Below are 9346 nucleotides of genomic sequence, written 5' to 3'. Positions count from 1 at the left end.
CCTACTCCCTAAATGCATTCATATTATTAATTTCAACCATTCCCTGTAGAAGCAAGTTTCACATTTTTATTATGCTTACAGTAGAGTTTCTGCTGAGTTCCCTTTTGGATTTCTTGATGATTATTTTATATTGACGACTTGCGATTATGCTCTTACTCCCCCCACCACCACCATCACCACCACTCCACCCCCCCTCCCCCCCCCCACCACCATCACCCCAACCTCCCCCCCGACCTGCCTCATCTTCTCTCTGTATCTATTCTGTCAACACTCTGTCATGTTGAACCTCAGGGCAGGCATCATGAGATCTACAGTGGCCACTGACACAGTCAGGCCACACCACAAACCATTCTGACTTCATCACATGAATTAGCAATATTGTTGACGTCCTTAAGGATGCTGTCGGCTCACCAAAATTCCCTGACTTAATGTATTTTCTCACCACATGTGGCCTTGGTGAGCTGAGAGTAAGTATGACATAGGTAGCAGGGAAATCACCCTCATAGCTTCAAGTGTCAAAATTGATACTAGGCTGATACAGGTTCACTAGGCTGATACCGGAGATGAGGGGGTTAGACTATGAAGAGAGACTGAATAGACTGGGTCTGCACTTGTTGGAGTTTAGAAGGATGAGGGGGGATCTTATAGAGACGTATAAGATAATGAAAGGGATGGATAGGGTAGAGGTAGAGAGATTCTTCCCGCTCAGAAAGGACAGCAGGACTAGAGGGCACAGCCTCAAGATAAATGGGGGGCAGTTTAGAACACAGTTGAGGAGGAACTTCTTCACTCAAAGGGTGGTGAATCTCTGGAATTCTCTGCCTGTTGAAGTGGTGGAGGCTACCTCGCTAAATATATTTAAGTCATGGTAGATAGGTTTTTGACAGACAAGGGAATTAAGGGTTATGGGGAGAAAACGGGAAAATGGAACTGATCCACTTCAGATCAGCCATGATCTTATTGAATGGTGGGGCAGGCTCGAAGTGCTAGATGGCCTACTCCTGCTCCTATTTCTTATGTTCTTATGTTCTTATGTTCTTATGATAGGCAAGTATTCAAGAGGAGCAATATCTTTAAGTCTCTACTTTTTTGGATGCAATATTCCCTCCAGGAAAGGATGATGTACGGAGGGCTCCCTTCTTTGAGTCATAGAGGTTTACAGCATGGAAACAGACCCTTTGGCCCAACTTGTTGATGTTGCCCCTGTTTTTAAACCTCTAAGGTAGTCCCAATTGCCCGCATTTGGCCCATATCTCTCTATACCCATCATACCCATGTATCTTTTTAAAAGATAAAATTGTACCCGCCTCTACTACTACCTCTGGCAGCTTGTTCCAGACTCTCACCACCCTCTGAGTGAAAAAATTGCCCCACTGGATTCTTTTGTATCTCTCCCCTCTCATCTTAAATCTGTGCCCTCTGGTTTTAGACTCCCCTATCTTTGGGAAAAGATATTACCTATCTAGCTGATCTATGCCCCTCATTATTTTATAGACCTCTATGAGATCACCCCTCAGCTTTCTCCAGAGAAAGAATTCCCAGTCTATCCAGCCTCTCCTTATAACCCAAACCATCAAGTCTCGGTAGCATCCTAGTAAATTTCTTCTGCACTCTTTCTAGCTTAATAATATCCTTTCTATAATAAGGTGGCCAAAACTGTACATAGTATTCCAAGTGTGACCTTACCAATGTTTTGTACGACTTCAACAAGATGTCCCAACTCCTGTATTCAATGTTCTGACCGATGAAAACAAGCTGAATGCCTTCTCCACCACTCTGTCCACCTGTGATTCCACTTTCAATGGGCTATGAACCTGTACTCCGAGATCACTTTGTTCTGTAACTCACTCCAATGCCCTACCAATAACTGAGTAAGTCCTGCCCTGGTTCAATCTACCAAAATGCATCACCTTACATTTATCTAAATTAAACTCCATCTGCCATTCGTCAGCCCACTGGCCGAATTGATCAAGATCCCTTTGCAATCCAAGGTAATCTTCTTCGCTGTCAGCTATGCCACCAATCTTGATGTCATCTGCAAACTTACTAACCATGCCCCATAAACTCTCATTCAAATCATTAATATAATTGACAAATAAAGTGGACCCAGCATCGATCCCTGAGGCACACTACTGGTCACAGTCTCCAGTTTGAAAAACAACCCTCTACAACCACCCTTTCGTTTCTGTCATCAAGCCAAGTTTGTATCCATTTACCTACCTCACCTGGATTGCATGAGATTTAACCTTATGCAACAACATACCCTGCGGTACCTTGTCAAAGGCCTTGCTAAAGTCCATGTAGATAACATCAACTACACTGCCCTCATCTGCCTTCTTTGTTATCCCTTCAAAAAACTAAATCAAATTTGTAAGATATGATTATCCACTCTCAAAGCCATGCTGATGCAATCAGTCTTTGCATCTTTAAATGCCTGTAGATCCTGTCTCTCAAAATATCTTCCAACAACTTACCCACCACAGATGTGAGGCTCACCAGCCTGTAGTTCCAAGGCTTTTCTCTGCAGCCCTTTTTAAACAACATTTGCCACCTTCCAATCTTCAGGCACCTCACCTGTGACTATCATTGATTCAAATATCTCTGCTGGGGATCCACAATTTCCTCTCTAGCCTCCCACAATGTCCTGGGATAGACTTCATCAGGTCCTGAGGGTTTATCTACCTTGATGCACTTTAAAAATTCCAGCACCTCTTTCTCTGTAATATGCTCACTCCTCAAGACATCATTATTTATTTCCCCAAGTTCCCTGACATTCATGCTTTTCTCAACAGTAAATACTGATGAGAAATATTCATTTAGGATCTCACACATCGCTTGTGAATCCACACACAGATGACTTTTTTGATCCTTAAGAGGCCCTACTCTCTCCCTAGTTACTCTTTTAGCCTGTATGTATTTGTAGAAACTCTTTGGATTCTCTTTTGCCTTACCTGCCAAAACAATCTCGTGTCCTCTTTTTGCCCTCCTGATTTCTCTCTTAATTCTATTCCTATACCCCCCTGTAGTCTTCAAGGTATTCACTTCATCCCAATTGCCAATACATGTCACATACGTTCTTCTTCTTGACTAGGGCCTCTCCAGCCTTGCCCTTCACTCAAAGAGGAATGTGCTTACCCTGAATCCTGGTTAACACACTTTTGAAAGCCTCTCACTTACCAGGCATCCCTTTGCCTTCCTCGGGAGCCCCCCAATTAACTTTTGAAAGTTCTTGCTGATACCATCAAAATTGGCCTTGCCCAATTTAGAATTTTAACTTTTGGGCCAGACCTATCATTCTCCATTGCTATCTTAAAACTAATAGAATTATGTCACTAGTCTCAAAGTGATCCCTCACTAACACTTCTGTCACCCGCCCTTTCTTACTTCCCAAGAGGAGGTCAAGTTTTGCCCCATCTCTAGTCAGGCCATCCGTGTACTGAATAAGAAATTCCTCCTGAATACACTCAACAAATTTCTTTCCATCCAACCCTCAAATACTATGGCTGTCCCAGTCAAGGTTGGGAAAGTTAAAATCCCCTACTATTACCACCCTATTTTTCTTGGAGCTATCTGTAATCTCCTTACGTATTTGTTTCTCAACTTCCTGCTGACTATTTGGGGGCTGATAGTACACTCCTATCAAAGTGATTTCCTCCTTCTTACTTCTCAGTTCTACCCATATAGACTCAGTGGCCGAACCCTTGGATATATCTCCTCTCAGTGCTGCTGTGATGTTTTCCCTAATAAAAAGTGCAACTCCTGTTTTACCTCCTGTTCTATCATTCCTATAGCATCTGTACCCTGGAACATTGAGCTGCCAGTCCTGTTCCTCCCTCAGCCATGTTTCAGTAATTGCTGTAATATCCCAGTCCCACATACCCATCCATGCCCTGAGTTCCTCTGCCTTTCCTGTCAAACCTCTTGCATTGAAATAAATGCAGTTTAATCTGGACTTCCCTTGCTCTCTGTCCTGTTATTGCCTGATCTGTCTGATACCAGGATTACTGACACTGCCTTTACTACTTAATGTGCTCTCTTTAACTTCTATGCTGTCCTCAACCTTCTCTTCAGTCTCCCTACTGCCTTGGGTGTCACCCTCTGCCAAATTAGTTTAAACCCACCTGAGTGGCTCTAGCAAATCTCCCACCACGATATTAATCCCCCTCCAATTCAAGTGTAACCCATCCCTCTTGAACAGATCACCCCTTCCCCTGAAGAGATCCCACTGATCCAAAAATCTAAATCCCTGCCCCCTGCACCAGCTCTCAAGCCATACATTCATCTGCCTAATCTTCCTATTCCTCCTGAGTGGCATGGGTAATAGTCCAGAAATTACCAACTTTGAGGTCCTGCACTTTAGCCTTCTGCCTAACTCTCTATATTCACACTTCAGGACCGCATCCCTTTTCCTACCTATGTCATTGGTACCAATATGTACAACAACCTCTGGTTGCTCACCCTCCCCCTTAAGAATGTCCTGCAATTGCTCAGAGACGTCCTTGACCCTGGCACCAAGGAGGCAATACACTATCTTGGAGTCTCGATTGCAGTCACAGAAATGCCTGTCTGTGTCTCTAACTAGTGAGTTCCCTGTTACTATTGCTTGCTTTCTCTTTACCTGACCCAGCTCTAGAGCAGAACGAGGTGTGGTCCACAGGCTTGCCTGCTGCTGGTATCTTCCCCTGACAGGCTATCTCCCTCACCTGTATCCAAAACGGTATACCTGTATGATAGCGGAATAGCCAGAGGAGACTCCTGCACTACCTGCCTGCCTCTCTTGGCGGTCACCCATCTGCCTGACTGAACCTGTGGTGTGGCAACCTCCCTGTATCTAGTGTCCATCACACTCTCTGCCTCCTGTATGCTCCATCTGCCACTCTAACCGAAAAATGCAGCCTGTGAGGAGCTGCAACTGGACATACTTTCCGCAGACAAAGTTGTCAGGGCGACTAGATTGCTCCGTAATTTCCCACATCTGGCAGGAGAAGCATACAATTGCCCTAACTGCCATACTACCCTATTACAGGTAAAAGGATAAAAGAATCTCAACTCACCTTTCCCTTGTTTGTGGCCCTCCCAATGTCTTTTTTTCTGGTTTTTTTTGCTTTTATTCCAATTCAATCCAATCAAATCCAATTCAGAATTTCAACAAGTTGAAACATTCCTGATCCAAGCTGACAAGACAGGGCTCTCACCACCTGTCTTGGGCTTGATCTACATGATCCAAGCTGCTTGGAGTAGGTATAGCTCCTCGTCCAAGGCTTGATCTTATTTGCATCTTAGCTAAAAGGCCAAGATGCCACTTTAATAAATTGCTTCAAATGAAGCTAAAACGTAACCTAACAACTTCAACCAAGTGCAGCATGTCAATAATACACTTTTTTTATTTTAAACTTTATTTCAATCCAATCAAGTCAAATTAAAGCCAATTCAGAGTCCCAACAAGTTGAGATGTTCCGATCCAAGCTGACAAGACAGGGCTGTCACCACCTGTCTTGGGCTTGATCTACATGATCCAAGCTGATTGGAGTAGGTATAGCTCCTCCTCCAAGGCTTGATCTAATTTGCATCTTAGCCAAAAGGCCGAGATGCCGCTTTAAAAAATTGCTTCAAATGAAGCCAAATTGTAACCTAATGACTTCAACCAAGTGCAGCATGTCTATACTACACTTGATATTAGCCAAAAAGATAGGGAGGGAAACACTGAAGTAGTGTTTGTGGTTTAGCTGTCCCTTTTAACAGCTCCTCCACAGACCACCTCCTGGTGGCAATGACTGCGCCGATGCAAATTTTATCTGCAACATCTAATCAGCTCTGCCAGTCTGCTGCCCTCACCTGGACTGTGCTTTCTAATTTGAATATCAAATAGGATGCAGGGATGCCTTAAAAAAAACCCTCAAAGCCTCAGAAAGATACACCACTAAGAGCTGAAACTTGAAATCTCCTGGAGTGTTCCCACTAAGTAGAATCATCAGGTGATCATTGGTAGTTTTAAACCCTGATGCAGTTTTGTCTTTAGATATTTGCTTTGTGCGGCATACACTTCCAATAAAGCCTCATCTGATCAATTTTGAAGGCTTGGTTTGGTGAGTAGCCACCTTTTTCAAATATTTTCTTCAAATGTTCATATCTTCCAGGATTAGCATTGAGACTTTTGGAGTGTGAAATGTCACCCTGTAAGTTGTCATAATTTTTTGCTTGGATGACCAAACTAGGCATCATCTGGTGTTGGTTTTGATCAATGATCCATACTGCCAAAAGTCTTTCCATATTTTCCACAATGCTGCTTCCAGTCCAACTTAACCTGTTAGCACTTAAAAGGTGTAACACGTTATGCACTTTGCTTGATTTTATCAGTGTTACCACAATTCACACTGGAGTAGCCCAAGCACTATAGCGAATGCACGTTCTCCAGTCTTAAAATATTTTAAAACTTCCATTACTATGATGATAGCTTTTGTTGTTTTCTTAGCAGCAGATTCACCACCTTAATTTGCTGGGTGCTTCTGACTGTTTGAGTGATTTTAAGGAAGCACTAGATCACAAGCCTGGACCAATCTCAAATAATTTTAAAATGGCTTCCCTGCCTCACCTTGATCAATTTCCCCTCTCATCTGATTTAAAATGGTGCTTCACTTCTGACTCATCTGCAGCAAATTCCTCCTGCGCGGGCTTTTAAATGTCCTCTCTGCCTCACCTGCTGCAAAGCTGAAGAAATGCAAGACTTGGGTTATAAAACTAATCAGAAGATTGCAGAATCAGGCTCCTGAATGGTGCTGCATTTCCATTTACACCCTAACAAGCCTGGAAACAATGAAAGCAATTTTACCTGTGAACACTTAGAAATGTCTCTACCAAAGGCTTTAGAAATATCTCACTACATCACCTGATGTAAAGCTCTACCAATTTATTTGATACTACTCACAAGCTTTCGAGGGGACTGCCTCTTTGTCAGGTGAATGGAGAGTTCTGGCCTCAGACAGAGCATATAAAGCACAGACAGTTTAGAGATTACTGATTAAAATGCGAATCCGCGAGTTCTGCACACATGAGGACGGTCTCAACAGGGATCTTGGGTTCATGTCGCACATGAACCCAAGATCCCTGTTGAGACCGTCCTCATGTGTGCGGAACTCGCGGATTCGCATTTTAATCAGTAATCTCTAAACTGTCTGTGCTTTATATGCTCTGTCTGAGGCCAGAACTCTCCATTCACCTGACGAAGAGGCAGTCCCCTCGAAAGCTTGTGAATATTATCAAATAAATCGGTTGGACTAAAACCTGGTGTTGTCAGACTTTTTACTGTGTTTACGCCAGTCCAACGCCAGCATTCCCACATCATAAAGCTCTACAGCAGGCACACCTAGAACTCCAAAATTAAAATGGCTTAGAGTCAAGAAATGGATCTGATCTGCACAAAAATAAACAGTCTAGGCTTCAAATTCTCCCTTGCTAAAAAAAATTCTATTCTTCACACAGAACTGTGCTGCTGAGTCTTAAGTGGGGGAAGAATCACTGTTCCTTCAAGTCTGACCAAATGCATCTCTTTGCACTTGCTCCAAAATGGGACCAGTTGAGTCATGTGACCCCATGACATCCAGCACAGAAGAAAACTATGCTGAAAAGGCTAAAACATGAACAATGGTTGCAGCAACTTTTTGGCATTATATTGAAACAATACAAAACACAACTTAAAATCATAGAAATCCTACAGTGCAGAAAGAGGCCATTTGGCCCATCAAGTCTGCACTGACCACAATCCCACCCAGGCCCTACCCCCATATCCCTACTAATTTTACCCACTAACCCCTCTAGCCCATACATTTCAGGACACTAAGGGCCAATTTTAGCACAGCCAATCAACCTAACCCACACATCTTTGGACTGTGGGAGGAGACCAGAGCAAGCCCACACAAAGAGAATGTGCAAACTCCACACAGACAGAGACCCAAGCCGGGAATCGAACCCAAGTCCCTGGGTCTAATGAAACAGCAGTGCTAACCATTGTGCTATTGTGCCAACTTATTGGACACTCCACAATCTACCCAAAGTAATTTGATCACCTGTGAAAGATAAGAAACAGAAGTACTCAGGTCAATTTTGAGGAGGGAAAAATCCCCTTGGATGATCTAAAACAGTGCATAACATTACTCTGGCCCAGATAATTAGATGCAATATGTACCTTTTGTACAAGCAGAATCTGACTCCAGCCAAAAATAGGGCCAGCTCATAAGAACATAAGAACATAAGAAATAGGAGCAGGAGTAGACCATCTAGCCCTTCGAGCCTGCCCCGCCATTCAATAAGATCATGGCTGATCTGTCGTGGCTCAGTTCCACATTCCCGCCCTCTCCCCATAACCCTTAATCCCCTCTCTCATCAAAAACCCATCAACCCGCGTCTTAAAAATATTTAGCGAGGCAGCCTCCACCACTTCGACGGGCAGAGAATTCCAGAGATTCACCACCCTTTGAGTGAAGAAGTTCCTCCTCAACTCCGTTCTAAACCGCCCCCCCCTTTATCTTGAGGCTGTGCCCCCTAGTCCTACTATCCTTTCTAAGCGGGAAGAGTCTCTCCACCTCTATCCTATCCATCCCATTCATCATCTTATATGTCTCAATGAGATCTCCCCTCATTCTTCTAAACTCTAACGAGTACAAGCCTAGTTTATTCAGCCTCTCCTCATAGCTCAACCCCCTCAACTCCGGTATCAGCCTAGTAAACCTCCTCTGCGCTGCCTCCAAGGCCAAAATATCCTTGCGTAAGTGCGGCGACCAAAACTGCACACAGTACTCCAGCTGCGGCCTCACCAATGCCCTAAACAGCTGCAGCAAGACCTCCCTACTTTTATATTCAATCCCCCTCGCTATGAAGGCCAGCATCCCATTCGCCTTCCTGACCACCTGCTGCACCTGCAGGCTGGGTTTTTGCGACTCATGCACAAGGACCCCGAGGTCCCTCTGCACCGTCGCCTGCCGCAGTTTTTCGCCCTGTAAGTAATAGTCCTTCCTACCATTATTCCTATCAAAGTGGACCACCTCGCACTTGCCAACATTAAATTCCATTTGCCATTTCCTGGCCCATTCACCCAGCCTATCTAGATCCTTCTGCAGACACTCCACACCCTCCGCGCAATTTGCCGTTCCACCAATCTTGGTGTCATCAGCAAATTTCGACACCGTACACTCGGTTCCCTCCTCCAGATCATTTATATAAATGGTAAATAGCTGAGGCCCCAGCACCGACCCCTGGGGCACTCCACTAGTCACCAACCGCCAATCCGAATAGCACCCATTAACCCCCACTCTCTGCCTCCTATTTGACAACCAATCCTCTATCCACGCTA

The sequence above is a fragment of the Carcharhinus amblyrhynchos genome, chromosome 11, assembly GCF_965287045.1.
Source record: "Carcharhinus amblyrhynchos chromosome 11, sCarAmb.v2.hapA, whole genome shotgun sequence".
Taxonomy (NCBI): domain Eukaryota; kingdom Metazoa; phylum Chordata; class Chondrichthyes; order Carcharhiniformes; family Carcharhinidae; genus Carcharhinus; species Carcharhinus amblyrhynchos.
The sequence above is the reverse complement of the archived record's forward strand: the minus strand, read 5'-3'. Positions refer to the sequence as shown.